Raw genomic sequence first — 15,806 nt, 5'->3', positions numbered from 1 at the left:
ATCGCACGTCATTTGGACAAATCTGGAACATCTGTTAGGGTACTTTTTATGGATCTGTCCGCTGCTTTTAATACTATTCAACATCATATTTTAGTGAGGAAACTTATAGTTCTTGATGTAACATCTGACCTTATTTTATGGATACGACAGTTTTTATGCGATCGGCCACAGCGTGTTTGTCTGAATGTCAGTTCTGGTTGGCCCATATTGTCTGAAATTATTGCTGTGAATACTGGAGTCCCGCAGGGCTGTGTTTTACCCCCTTTGCTTTTCTACTTCTACATTAAAGACATCAGGTGCTCTCTGTGAACTTATTTTAGGCAGTGAAAGGGACACACACACACAATCCAGTCATAATAGATCAGAAACAAGTGGAAATAGTGGACAGTTTTAAATATCTAGGGACCATAGTTGATCACAGTCTCACATTCAGAGAACATGTTGATGCCACTGCCAAGAAAGCTCACCAGAGACTCTTTTTACTGCGAAAATTAGGAAGTTTTAATGTTAGTCCACACATACTTGAGCTGGTATACAGATGTCTGATAGAAAGTGTCATGGCTTTCAGTATTGTGGCCTGGTTTGGCAATCTGACTGCGAAGTTAAAGACAAAATTAGGACGAGTTGTAAACTTGGCCAGCAAAATCATAACCAAACCCCAGCAGCAATTGAACACCCTATACCAATCCACTTTTAGCAGAAAAGCACTCCAAATTTTTAATGATTCCACTCATCCACTTAACTGTCTTTCGGAAACTCCCTTCTGGTAGACGATGTAAAATCCCTCTTGCAAAGAAGAATGTGTACAAAAAATCATTTGCCCCCTCTGCTGTTGCTGTGATAAATGATTCGCTCAAATAATGTTTTTATTCCATTGCCTGTGATTTGTTTATTGTTATGATGGCAGTTGTCTTTCTTCCCTATATGTATGCATGCATGCGTGTGAAGAAAGAAGTGAGGGGAGGGGGTGAGGGGAGAAGTGTGTGTGTGTGTGTGTGTGTGTGTGTGTGTGTGTGTGTGTGTGTGTGTGTGTGTGTGTGTGTTTGTGTGTGCGTGCTCAGTGTTAGTGTTTTGCCGCAGAGGGGCGTGAAAGGAGTTTTACATGCTTTTAGTCTTGGTGGCGGTGTTGACCCTTCAACTGTGATTTCATGTTCTTAAATGTTATTATTATCTTACTGAATATTTTCCTTTTATATCATTGAAATTTTTCACTTTATCTTAAAATGTAATTTTTGTTTTCTTACCTAAATGTTTTCTTTTAACATGATAGTTCATATGTATGCTGTGATCAAGGAAGGGTGTGCCAGTTGCTCATTCTTTTTTCGGTTTTATCTGTTGATGAGCATTTGTCTTTTTAAATGTCATTATTATCTTACTAAATATTCTCCTTTTTATAATGATTGAAATGTACACATACGCGCTCAACACGCAGGCACACACACGCGTGCGCGCGCGCGCGCGTGCGCGCGCACAAAATGATGCATGCACGCGCACGGACACACACGCAACACACACAGTTGTTACACTCTGAATCCTAATGTAATAGTATCTTACCCACATGTTTTTCTTTTTACATAATAATTGATGTGTGCATGATGATAAGTGAAGGGTGTGTCAGTTTTTTTATTTTTTTAAATTTTTTTATTTATTTTTTTTTTTGCTGACGGGCATTTTATTTTATTTTACGTGAGCCTAAAGAAAATTTTCTGTTTTTGGTTAAAGCAGATAATAAAGTATTTTGAATTGAATTGAATTGAATTGAAATCGTTTAGAGTTTTGAATAGCTGTTCATATGATTCCTTATCTCCTTCTAAAGTGAATGATGTATCATCAGCAAATTGACTCATCTTAAATATGATGTCATGAATAGTAATGCATTTTATATTTTCATCTGATCTTATTTTGCATGCTAGAATTTCTAACCATAACACAAACAAATGTGGTGAAATTGGATCTCCTTGTCGACATCCTCTCTGTATTTCAAGGCTTTAGGGCGTTTTTCCATTTACTATTACATGAGATTTTATATTTCTATAAAAGTTGGCTATCAACTTACACACATCTTGTCCGAATCCAAAGGCAATGAGAACTTTATCCAAATATGTCCAGTTTACTGTGTCAAACGCTTTTTCAAAATCTGTTGAAACTGATAAACCCGGAAGACTGTTAATTTCTAGATAGTGTATAATGTCATACAGGGTTCTAATATTATCTTCAGTGTACCTTCCTGCAACAAATCCTGTTTGGTCTTCATTTATCAATTTTGATAAGACTTTTTTCTGTTCGCTATGCATGATGATACTATATGTTACGTTTAATAATGATATGGGTCTCCAGTTTTGTAAATATTCCAGTGGTTTGTCACCCTTCAGTAAACACGTAATTATCCCTTCTCTCTGAGTAATAGACATTTCTCCTCTCACGAAACCTTCATTTATGGATCCAACTGCAAAGTCTCCAATATCTTTAAAAAAAAAAAAAAAAAAAAAAAAAATGTTGAAGAAGTTTCCGTCATTCCATCAGTGCCAGGACTCTTATCGTTTTGCATATTCTTTAACGCTTCCTGTCGTGTTATAAGTCCTTCTAGCTGTTCTGATTCACATTTATCTTGTTTTGGCAAGTTTGTTATGTATTTGCTTGTGTCTGTTTCCTTCACGCTACGTTCTTTGTAAAGATTTTGATAATAGAGTCTAAATGCTTCTAACATTTCATCTACTTCTGTCAATATATTGCCTTGATCAGTTATCAATCTCAACGTTTGTTTACTAACGAAGTGCCGTTTTTCAAGACTACAGAAATATTTAGTTGTCTTTTTTCCCTGCGTTGCCCATCTTGCTTTCGATCTCAGTGCTATGCCTTCCATTTTTGTTTTCCTTAACGTTGCGTTTTGCAGGTTATTTATCTTAACAGAAAATGGAATGAGAGGGAGGTGACGAATGACTTTCACTGGTCTGATGCCCTTAACAAGAAACGCAGCTTTCCAACCCTCTGTCCTGTCGGCTTTTGATGTTGTGCCCAAACATTGACCTGTTCCCTGTGTGTGTTTGATGCCCCCGTTATTGTCCGGTTCTTGGCAAACTCAACATGAAAGGGGAAGCAACTTGTACAATTCAGGCGATGTCCCGAGTCAGCTATCTTTGAGCTGGTTTGCTGTTGCCACCTTCGTCTCGCGAGACTCGCGAAACTTAGGCGTGAAGTAAACGATGTGTTTGGAAAGAGGAGCGTTGTGGGGTCGGAGATTGTAACGTTCGCTCGGAAGAAAACATAACAGGAACAGCTAGAAGTGAAACAATCTGGCTGGCGGCCACAAACCCACCCAGCCACATTCATGCTAGGCCCTTTCTCCCAGTCGTCTTGTTGAAAAAATAATGTACCGATTGCATGGTGAACATAATGCTCCTGTCTGTACCTTGTATTAAAGACTATATTGAGTAATTAAAATCTGTACTGTGTAGTTATGTTGAAGTCTGTACTGTGTAGTCATGCTGGAGTCTGTGCTATGTAGTTATGTTAAGTCTGCACTGTATGGTCATGGTGAAGTATGATGAAAAGAATGCTTCAGTTCATGCCTTATGCGCCTGCAGTTTGTAGTGACGTGGGCGTTTGTACTGTGTGGTTATGTTGAAGTTGTACTTTGTAGTTACTATGTTGAAGTCTGTACTGTGAGGTCATGGTGAAGTGTGATGAAAAGAATGCTTCTGTTCATACGTCATGTTGAAGTGGATGAGTGAGAACAAGTTGAAGTTGAATGAGTAAAAAACTTAGCTAATAGTCATCGGCACGAAATCAAAGATAAATCAGGTCACCTCTACCGCTATGTCCATCTCTGGCTGTGACATACCTTTCTCCCAGTGTGTGAGAAACCTTGGCTTCTTCATAGATGAAACACTGTCTATGGATTCACATGTCAAACACCCGTGCCGCGCTCTGTTCTGTCAGCTTCGTACGTAAAACTCGTTCTTTCCTTTCCACTCATCGAGCTCAATAGTATGGAGGGAAAGAAGGGAGGCCGGCCGCACGCCAGCAGGCTGCCATCTTGCTGGAGGCTACTGCCTGCCGCGCGCGCCTCTCCCTCTCTTTCCGAGTCTCTCTAATTAAGCTGGCAAATGTTGTGGCTGAAAATTACTTTGGTTTTAATGTATATAAACAACTGGACAAGAGAGAGAGGGAGAGAGAAATGGGTTACTCAGCTGTAAAATGTTATCTGCGACGAAAACCTACAGGAGGGTGGGGGGCAAAGAGAGAAAACGAGATGAAGATGATGGCACACACACACACACACACACACACACACACACACACACTGTTTTCGGCAGTTGGTTTCTTGTTTGCTTTGTTGTTTTTGTTGTTGTTGTTGCTGTTTGTGGGACCTCCAACCTCCTAGCTAATTTTTCCTAGTTTCTTTTTTTCCCTTCTTTTTGTCACACACACACTGACCCTGTTTTTTGGTGTCTATTGTGTGGCCTCCAACCTCCTGTGTTTCTCACCATATATTTTTTCCATTTATTTTGTTTTCTGATTTTCTTTTTTTCTTTCGTTTTCTTTTTTTTTCTTTTGTTTTCTCTCTTTTTTTAAAGTCTTTTTTCATTTTCTTTCCTTTTACACCCATTCATGCACATTTCTTTGTCTGCCTGTCTTTCTATTGGTGGAAAACATTTGTCGACTTTAAGTGTACGATTTGCAACATGAAATTTATCCCAGACAAAGTTGGGTTTTTGGGGTATTTTTGTTGTTGTTGTTGTTTTTGTTTTTATTCATTAAAATTTTTTTTCTTCTTTTTTTTAATTGTTTATTTCTTCAATTATATATTTATCTTTTTTTTCATTTCATTTCATCCTATTTATCATATCATTACCATTTCATTTTATTTCATTTTTATTTCTATTTTCTATTTTTATTTTATTATTTTTAAATATTCATTTCATTCTCTCTTTATTACTTTTTTCTCAACGCCTGAATAAGCGCGTTGGGTTGCGCTGCTGGTCAGGCATCTGCTAAGCAGTTGTGGTGTAGCGTATATGGATTTGTCCAAACGCAGTGACCGTAACGCCTCCTGAGCTACTGATACCGATACTGTCTGAGACAACTATCTGTTGTTTTTATTATTATCATTATTAGTAGCAGTAGCAGTAGTAGTATCATCGTTGTTGTTATTGTTATCATTCTTGTTGTTGTTATTAGTATCATTGTTATTGTTATTATCATCAATTGTTGTTAATATCATTATCAACAACATTAATATTGTAATCATTTTTATCATTAGTCGTTATCATCATTATTATTATGGTCAAGACTAAGAGAGAAACAGGGGGAAGAGAGAGAGAGAGAGAGAGAGAGAGAGAGATGTCAAAGATAAAAGATCGTTTGTTTGCTGCTTTTTTTTTTAACAAATAGTACTCTTTCTCATACCTATTGTCTCAATTTATTGCCAAACAGCGATTAAATATTTTACTGAAAATGTCTACACTCTACTACTGTCCAGCAGTGAAATGTACGCTGCCAGCCCCCAGCAAGATGGAGAACCGGAGTAACAGGCCAGATCTTACCCTGGCTAGATCTTACCCCCGTAAGAACTGGCCTAGGCCAGAGTTTATCCCCGTAAGAACTGGCCTAGGCCAGAGTTTATCCCCGTAAGAACTGGCCTAGGCCAGAGTTTATCCCCGTAAGAACTGGCCTAGGCCAGAGTTTATCCCCGTAAGAACTGGCCTAGGCCAGAGTTTATCCCCGTAACAACTGGCCTGGGCTACATCTTACCCAGGGTAATGTTTGGCCTAGGCCAGTTTATATCCCCTGGGCCATTTCTTACCCCCTCTCTTTTTCTCTGAAATACAATGATATTTGAAGAGTTCCAAGATTAACAACATTAGAAGGAAGGGTATGTGAACTGCGAGGAATATATTTCACACAATAGTTATTACCAATGGGCTTTTATTCAAAACTGGAAAGTTATCAATGAACTTGTTGCTTGGATAAAACTGTTGTCTTATTTGCAATTAAATTTGGATATGGAACACCTGTTTTAATTGATATTATCTTTGAACATGAAGTTCGTTCCTAGAGACGTTCAGTCGTTCTGATGTACAGTGACTGTTTTTGATGAATTATGCTTAGTAATCTTGAGTTGGAAATTGAAAGAGGGAGACGTAGTGGCACACCACGAGAGTTTGCAAGGTTTGTAATATGGCTGTGACTGGGGATGAGTTCTATCTTATAATCGAATGCACAAAGTACAATGACTTCCGAGACAAGCGTGTGCATGAAAAATATATGTCTCCGAAGTCGGTTTTCATTTTTGTTTTTTGTTTGTTTGTTTTTTGTTCATAGGAAGCAGATGGAATTTGTTAGCTATAAGTACGTTTATCAAATTTGCACATACAAATGCTAATTGTTATTTGAAACATATTTGCGTTTTCTTATTAAGTTATAGTGTTGAGTATTTGAATGTCTTCTTTTGGGCGTAAAAATATCATTTGATGGCAGTCCTCCATAAGCAACTGGAGTGAAAGGGTGAATAAGACTTTAAACGATATTTTTTTAAGATAATGAACAGGGAAGAAAGAAGAAACTGAGAAGAGAAACAAGAAAGAAAAAGTAGGTATTTAAGAAAGGTATCTCCACTAAAAAATCAAAGAGCAAGAACAGAGACAAAGAACACACACACACACAAACACACACACACACACACAAACACACACACACACACACACGCGTGCGCACACACACACACACACACACACACACACACACACACACACTCCCTTTATTTTTGTGTCTATAAACCTTTCATTCACGGTCTGTATACCCCCCAAGTCTATATTCCCCTGAACATATGTTTAATCATACATACACTTTTGGGTGCTTGTCAGCAGTGGTCAGCAATAGTCAATGGTCAATAGTCAGTAGTGGTCAGCGGTGCTCAGTGGTGGTCAGTGGTCCATAGTGGTCGGTGGTGGTCACCAGTTAGTGGTGGACAGTGGTGGTCTGTGGCGGTCAGTAGTGGTCAGTCATGCTCACTGGTAGTCAGAAGTATGTAGTGGTCAATGGTCGTCAACAGTGGTCAGTGAATTGCAGTGGTCAGTGGTGGTCAGCAGGAGTCAGTAGTTGTCCGCGGTTAATGGTGGTCAGTGGTGGTCAGTAGTGGTCCATATATAGTGGTCAGTGGTGGTCACTAGTGCTCTGTGATTGTGGTCAGCGATGGGCAGCAGTAGTCAGTGGTAGTCAGCGGTCAGCAGTGGACAGTAATAGGCAACGGTGGTTATTAGTGGACAGTGATGTCAGTGGTTAGCAGAAGTCAGTGGTCAATGGTGGTCAGCAGTGGTCAGTGCTGGGCAGCGGTGGTCAGTTGTCAGAAGTGGTCAGTGGTCAGAACTGGTTAGTGGTCAGAAGAGGTCAGCAGTGGTCAGAGGTAATTAGTCATAAGTGGTCAGTATATAGTGGTCAGTGGTTGGTTCTGGTCGGTCAGTGGTTAGCAGTTGTAAGTGATCAGTAGTGCTAGTCAATGGTGGTCAACTGTCAGTAGTGGTCAGTGTTGCTCAGCATTAGACAGTGGTCATCAGTGGTCAATGGATGTCACCGGTGGTAGTGGTCAATAATGGTTAGTGGTCAGTATATGGTGGCCAGCAATGGTCAGTAGTGGTCAACGGTTAGCGGTGATCAGCAGTAGTCAGTGGTGGGCAGCAGTAGATAGCGGTCAGCTGTGGTCAGTAGTAGTCAGTGGACTGTAGTGGTCAGTAGTGGTAAGCGGTGGTCACTGGATAGTGGTTGTCAGTGACCAGCAGTGGTCAGTTTGCAGTTAATAAAATCAAAAACATAAAACCAGGACGTCTTGATAATGCACAAATGTGACAAAACAACGCAATCTGAAGAATTTGACGTAGTGGTCAGCAGTGGCAAGTAATGGTCAGTAATGGCCAACAGTATAGTGAAATCCTGCTAAAACGTTGCAATATTGCATACAATGTGATGCAGGCTGAACTCTGATAGTGGTTAGTAGTGGTCATACAGCGGTCAAACATCTTCAAAGACATAATGTACAAATGCGACAACATAATGCAGTCTGAGCACTCTTGAACTGTGGTCAACCATGGTCAGCTGTGGGGGAACATAGACCTGGGAGAACTTAGACCTAGGGGAATACAGACCTGGGAGAACTTAGACCTGTGGAAACATAGACATGCTCCCCTGCACTGCATCCCAACTAGGTCACTGTTAACCTCTCTGATGTTGTCTGAAAGTGAGCATGATGTGAGCGGGCGTGGCATGGCACGTGAAGGACATAGGAGTATGTCTATGGGTGTGTGTGTGTGTGTGTGTGTGTGTGTGTGTGTGTGTGTGTGTGTGTGTGTGTGTGTTTGTCTGTGTGTGTGAACATAGACGCTAGCGTCAAAAACAGGATTGCTTAAGTCATCGCCGCCTTTGGGAGACTCCGTGAGAACGTCTGGGAGACAACTCAGCTCTACCACTAAGCTGAACGTCTACTGTGCAGTGATCCTTACCACCCTCCTTTACGCCAGCGAGACCTGGACTGTCTACAGCAGACATGCCAAAGAGCTCAGCCTGAGCTGTCTCTGCAGATTCCTCCACATCAGGTGGCAGGAGAAAGTCCCCGACACGGAAGTCCTGGAACGAGCTGCCTTCTGCAGCGTCTAAACCCTTCTGCAGAATGTCCAAGCCAAGTGGGCTGGACATGTGGTGAGAATGTCAGACAGCCGACTGTCTAATCAGCTGCTGTGTCAGGGCAAGCGCTCAGTTGGAGGACAGAAAAAATGCTGCCTCAAAGCGTCCTCAAAGTCCTGGGCGTCAACATCAACACTTGGGAGACACTTGCTCTGGACCGTCCAGCTTGGCACAGCATAATCACCATAAAAGTCCGTGCAGCTGAAGCCAGGCGCATCACCGAGGTGCAACGGAAGCGTGCTGTGCGCAGGCCCGAGCAGCATCCACTGCCATAACAGCACCCACTCACTTGTGTCCCACATGTGGGCGAGACTTCAGGGCCCGGATTGGCCTCACCAGTCACCTCTGGACCCACAGCCACCCCCCACCCCCCCTCCAACACACACACACATCTTCCATATGACTCCTGAAGCCATGGTCATCTTTGAATCCGAAGGACGAACATCATCACATCACTTTTTGACGAACATCATCACATCACGTTTTTGACGAACATCATCACATCACTTTTTGCATTAATTGCAAAGTGGCTTGAGCGTTGGAAGGAGTTATATACATTTCCTTTATTATTATTATTATTATTATCATTGTTGTTGTTGTTGTTGATGATGATATTGTTGTTGTTAGTATTAATATTGTTATTATAATCATAATCATCACCATCATCATTATCATCATGTGTTTTATGTGTAAATGTGATACAGACTGGTTGGGTGAGCGAAGTGTACACAGGGGGTATATTCCAGCCTGGAGGGATAAGAAATGGCCTAGGCTGGTTCTTACCCGGGATAAGAAGTAACCTAGGCTACTTCTTACCCGGGGTAAGAACCAGCCAGGGATAAGATCTGGCCTGTTACACCGACTGCCGCACGTGGCGGCCTGTTTGTGTTACCGCAGCTGCCACTCCTTCCCATTCAGCTCAGTGTTTCCACTGCTGCTGCCAACAAACTCGCTGTTTCCTTCATACTGTCTTGATTAGACTACTGCAACTCTCTTCTCGCTAGTCTCCATGATAAGCGACTAAATAAACTCCAACGCATTCAGAATCGTGCAGTCCGCCTCGTACTCCGTAAACCCAGGCATGAAAGTGCAGCATCACAACTCAAAACAACTTCACTGGCTTCCTGTTTAAAGCAAGAATTCAGTACAAAGTGGCTGTCTCTGCTTTCAGTGTCTCTGTCACAACAATTTGCCACCGTATCTTTCCGATCTTCTTCATCTGTACCATTCTTCTTGGTCGCTGCGCTCAGTTGACACCTCTCTAATGACAATTCCTCGGTTCTCCCTTGAGACCTTTGGTAAAAAAATCTTTCTGTCTTTGCCCCCACAGTCGGAACTCCCTGCCTCTGTCCCTCAGAAAAAAACAGTGTTTTTCAACTTTCCAAAAGAATTTAAAGACGCACCTATTTCTACTTCACCTTGCATGATGCATTCAAATGAGTGCCTGTTTGTGTATGGTGGTGTGTTGTGGAGATGGGGGAGGGGTGTGACTGCTTCTAAATTTTGCATTTTAGAATGTGGATTTTTATTGTATTGTGACGTGTGTGACCGGTGCTAAGAGTTGGAAGTGAATTTTCAATATTATTATTGTGTTATGGTTTTTTGTTTATTGTGATATCGGGAATAGTTTTAAGTGATACGGTTTGAAAGTATTTTTGATATGATATTGCTATATTTGAGCTCTTTCATGTGATATGTATGATGAGTGTGGTGTGTGTGCGTGTGCGTGTGCGTGTGTGTGTGTGTGTGTGTGTGTGTGTGTTGTGTGTGTGTGTGTGTGTAAATTTGTGCTTGAGTGTTTGTCTGGCTGACTGTGAAGGGCAATCATGTAAGTATTTCTCTCTTTCTTTCTTTTTTCATTTTAGTGTTTAAATGCATGTTTTAAACGTCGGTATTTACTTTGTTAAGAATAGTTGTCCTTTGTCTGAATTTGTTCTTGTTGAAAATGAAATAGTACGGATGTCATTCCTTTAACTCAATTCTGACTTCTGACTAAATCTGATTTATAGATTCGATACTTGTATACCTACTTAAGCTTACGTACTTTTCATCGTCCAAGCTACGTTTTCAACGAAGTTTCGAACCGCGAAAACTCTCTCCATGTTAAAGTAATTGAAATTGATTTAATCAACCGATGACGCACTGCGCCTCCGCAGCCAAACATTTATCCCATGCATGACCGGCGAAGTTCCGGACCGGAATACACCCTGTAGTGTAGTTAGCCTGTGTAGTTAACCTGACAAAATGCACAATAACCCAAAACTAATTGGTATGTAAACTTTTCCTGTTGTGACATCCTTACTGAGACCATGTCTATATATTGTAAAAAATTGAAATATGTATACCTCTGCATGATTGTTTTATAATGAATCATATCATGAATATAAACAATATGAGCTGACACCTTTTTGCTGAAAACCATGTCATGTTGAATCTCATTTTGAAAGATCACTGGAAGCAGGTTCCAAATATCGAACAAAAGTGTGGAAGCCTTCATGGCTTGGTTGTGATTCTCGCTGATTTAAAACTAGTTACAAGAACGAAGCCGAAAATGTGGGTGGTTGCGGCGTTGCGAGGGGCTCGGTGGGGTGTGGGGTGTGGGGTGGGGGTGGGGCGTACTCGTTCTGAAACATATAAATGGGTCTATTGATCAAACATTCTCACCACCACCCGCCCCCACCATCTGACACGTTGATCGGCATTTCCTTTTTTTTATTTTTAAAAATATATTTTATCTAATTTTTGTGTAAACACAGTGGTTTTTACCGTTGTTCGGCTGTGTGTGTGTGTGTGTGTGTGTGTGTGTGCGTGTGTGTGTGTGTGTGTTAAACTTGAAAAAAAAAGAATATCAGGACGCGCTTTTTGCGAACTTTACATCCGCTGATTTTGCGAGGGTCTGCTCGTGTGTGTGTGTGTGTGTGTGTGTGTGTGTGTGTGTGTGGTTGTGTTTATGTCTGTGTGTATGTATCTGTGTGTGGTTTCTTTCTTTCTTTCTTTTGCGTTCGACAGCTACGCAGTCAGGGTCGAAGTCCGAGGGATGCCACAAACTCGGACGTCCGGTGAAGATCGGCTACCGTCCCCCAGAGCTTGGTGTTGAGCTCAGCACCCCCAGGCCAGGACTGCTGCCGCATCTTCACATACAGGTGGCAGTCTTGGAGAATATGGGATGGGGTCTGGTCAGCCTGGCCGCAATCACATAGGGATGTGGACCAGGATCAGGGGAGTCAAAGGCCTGGAGTGTGGACATGGAGTCAATGAAGGTGGAGATGCTGCCAAGGGGCTTTCCACAGGAGGAGAGGAATTCTGCTGCTGTTTTGGCCAGGACTTCAGCTCTGAAATTGGAACAGAGCTTTCCTCCAGGGAGTGCGATGCTGCTGTGCTCTCCATCGGGAAATCTGATGTAGACACCACTGCCTCCGTTGTGTGTGGCTTCCTCCGCTGATCCGTCCGTGTATACATGGGTCCAGGAGCTGGCTGGGTAGGACTCCTCTATCATGGCCAGAGTCAGGATCTTGAGAGTAGCTGGTTGCTGGTCTTTGGTGGTGATGCCAGGAACTCTGAGGCTGATGGTGGCCTCTATCTCTTGGTCGATCCTCCAGTCAGGCAAGGCAAGGTCAGTGCAAGACTCCCCTTTTGCCGCCAGAACATCGCTGTGCTGTGCTCTAAGTGCTTTATACTGGTGATTGAGGCTCTGATGTTTGAGACGGTTCTTGGTGGGCTGCTCCAGTCTGTGGTGTAGGTGGTGTGAGGGCAGTCTTCTGAGCTTCTCTCCCTGCATCAGGACTTTCAGGTCGCGTCTTCTCTCCAGGGGCTCAACGATAACAGTTTTCTCCCATGTCATGGATCGGCGTGGACCTCTTGGCTCCAAGTATGAGGCGTAGTCCCAAATTTGGGACTTTGTCGAGCCGGCTCTTGTTGGTCTTGGAGGCTGTGCCCCACGAGGTTGAGGCGTACTCCATGGTGGGTCTGACCGCTCCCATGTAGACCCTGGCGAGAAGCCTGCTGTCTGCTCCCCAAGTCGTCCCGGCCAGCTTCTTCAGCAGGGCTAGCTTGCGGATGCCTCTCCTCTCCATCTCCTCAATCTGGGGCCTCCAGGTCAGGCGGGTGTCCAACTTGACCAAGGAATGTTGGTATATCCGTCTGGGGCAAGACCTGTCCCTGGAGCTTCAGCTTGACTTGCTCGTTGGCGGTGGAGAGAGAGAAGAGTGTTGCGTTGTTTTTTGTGGTGTTGAGCTCAAGACCCCAGTCTTCTGTTCATGTAGCGATATTGCTGACGACTTCCTGAAGCCGGTAGGAGGCCGTGCTGGTGTGTTCAGCGGATGTCCATACTGCCAGGTCGTCTGCGTGCAGACTGTTAGAGACGTGCTTCGTGATGTTGTCTCTGATGTCGTTGATATACAACAGAAACAATGTTGGGAAAAGCACTCCTCCCTGGGGGACACCCTCACGTAGCTTGACCTTTCTGCTGTGGAAGCCGTCTAGTTTGACCCTTGCGGTCCTGCCGAAGAGGTAGTGTTGGATCCACATGTACATCCTGCTACGTACGCCGGCTTGGAGAAGTTTCAGGATGAGGCCCTCCTTCCACACTTTGTCAAACGCTCTCGACAGGTCAAAAAACACAGCCAGTGTCTTCTTCTTCTCCTGAAAAGAGTTTTCGATGTCCTGGACAAGGAGGGCTAGTTGATCTTCTGTGTTGCGGAATTTTCTGTAGCCGGTCTGGGTAGGTGAAAGGATGTTTTGTGTTTCCAGGAGGAAGGTGAGGCGGCGGTTGACCATCCTTTCCAGCAGCTTGCCGACACAGCTCAGAAGGCTGATTGGTCTGTAGCTGTGGGGGTCCTTCTTGTTCTTTCCCTTCTTTGGGATCGGGATGATCTCTGCCTCTTTCCAGATGGAAGGCACAACTCCTGCTGTCCAGCTGTAGTTGAATATCTGAAGCAGCACTGTTCTGGATGCTGGTCCCAAGCGCTTCAGCATGTCGCCAGTGACACCATCAGGCCCCAGAGCTTTCTTGGGCTTCAGCTTGCGAATGCCTTGTTTCAGCTCCTTCATGGTTAATGGTTCGCTCGTACAGCTGTCATCTATGCCATGTGGGTCTGATGTCATAAGTTTCGTGGTTTCCTCTCGTACCTGCTTGATGCGCTGTCTGGACATGTGGATCGTACTCTCCTCTCGGCACAGTTCCGCAAAGGTGTTGGCTGCGGCCTTTTCTGTTTTCAGCTGGTTGTCCTGCTCGATGACGGTCTTGCCTCTGCTGGGGTTGTCATCGTTCAGTTTCTTTGTAAGCTTCCAGACCAGAGCCCCTGCATGTCTGTCTCCATGTTCAGGGAGGATGTGTTGTCTTGCCAACTCTTGCGTGTTGCTTGCAGCTTTTCCTTTATGAACGCAGCTTTCGCTCTGTTGTGTGTCTCTACATTTTCGTCAGTGGGGGAGCTCTCCATCGTGTCCCTGGCTTCACTGAGGGTCTTGTGCAGGGTGTCGAGCTCAGGTGTCCAGTAGGGACGATAGTTCCTGCGTCACTGAGCGTGACATGAAGATCCACAGGACCAAAAAGGGTTGTATGAAGAATCTGACGAATGCTCAGCAGCACACTGCACCAGCAGATAAGACGTAGGAAAACCAAGGCCAGGATTCAAACCACAATGCCAAGGACATCCACGCTGATAATTCAGACGAATCAATCGTACAAGATCTTGATGCCAAACGCCAGAAACTAAACTTGCCACCTGCAAGAGCAAAAACGGAATGGAAAGAGTTGGACCAGAAAATAGTTCGAAAACTTGATGCGCTGATAGGAAAGAGCACCTTGGAACACAAGTTAGCCACCTACGGAGATATCGTGTATGCAACGTGTCAGGAAACCTATGGAGTGAAAGAACCAAAGACAAAAACACCTCCTCAAAAATCCAGGCGACAACGAGAAATGGACAACATCCGAAATGCAAAAGAAAGCTCAAGAACACGATGAAGACAGCTTCAGAATTTGAGAAGCAGGGCCTACAGAAACTTTGGAAAGACCTGAAAGCAAAGCACAGTGCCCTCAGTAAAGCAGAATCAGCAAGGAGGAAAACGAGCAAAAAGAAGAAGACACAAGGGAACTGTTCGAGCAGCCCAAATCAGGGACATTCACAGTGGACAAAGAAACACTTGAACAGCACCTCGGGAAAACGTATTCTGATCCGCAAAGCAAGAAACCACTAGATCTTAATGGTTTGGTTCATCCCAGAAAACCAGAGAAGTTCAGCGATAAACCACCAATCCTTGAGGAAGTACAGAAAGTGGTCAAGAAAGCCAGGGCCAAATCATCACCAGGGCCAAACGGAATACCATACCTGCTGTACAAGAAATGTCCTGAAGTCCTTGAGTGGCTCCACAGAGTGATAAGATCAGCTTGGAGGAACCTGAAGATCAGCGACCAGTGCATGATAGCTGATTGCGTGTACATCTCGAAAGAGCAGAATTCAAGTACCATCAGCCAGTTCAGACCAGTATCGCTCCTGAATGTCGAAGGAAAAATCTTCTTCTCTGTCATGGGTGAAAGACTGACAAAATACCTCATAGAAAATGAGTACCTGGATGTGTCAGTCCAGAAAGGTGGCATCCAAGGAGTTCCTGCGTGTGTAGAATATGCCACAATGATTTGGGATGCAATCCAAAGAGCAAAGGCAGAGAAAAAGAACCTTGACGTGGTATGGTTGGATCTGGCAAATGCGTATGGATCTGTTCCTCATGAGATGATCCAGCTGGCCCTCGAGATGCACCATGTACCAACGAACATCAGGGAAATGCTGAAGAAGTACTTCCATGGTTTCTCAGTGCGGTTCACCGCCAAGGAATACACGACAGATTGGACCAATCTGGAAGTGGGCATAGCCATGGGCTGTGCAATTTCTCCAATCCTGTTCGTGCTGGCAATGGAAGTGATCTTGAAGGCCTCAATGAAGGGAACGGATCGAGCCGACCTCGATAACGGATACCAGATACCTCCTTTGAAAGCCTTCATGGATAACACAGCAGTCCTTTCAACAAAAGAGAACGACACCCGTGAAATATTGAAGTGGCTGAACGAGCTAGTTGCATCAGCCAGGATGAACTTCAAACCAAAGAAATCATGGAGTCTTTCACTGCGTAAA

Source organism: Babylonia areolata, chromosome 9 (assembly GCF_041734735.1).
Source record: "Babylonia areolata isolate BAREFJ2019XMU chromosome 9, ASM4173473v1, whole genome shotgun sequence".
NCBI lineage: Eukaryota > Metazoa > Mollusca > Gastropoda > Neogastropoda > Buccinidae > Babylonia > Babylonia areolata.
The sequence above is the reverse complement of the archived record's forward strand: the minus strand, read 5'-3'. Positions refer to the sequence as shown.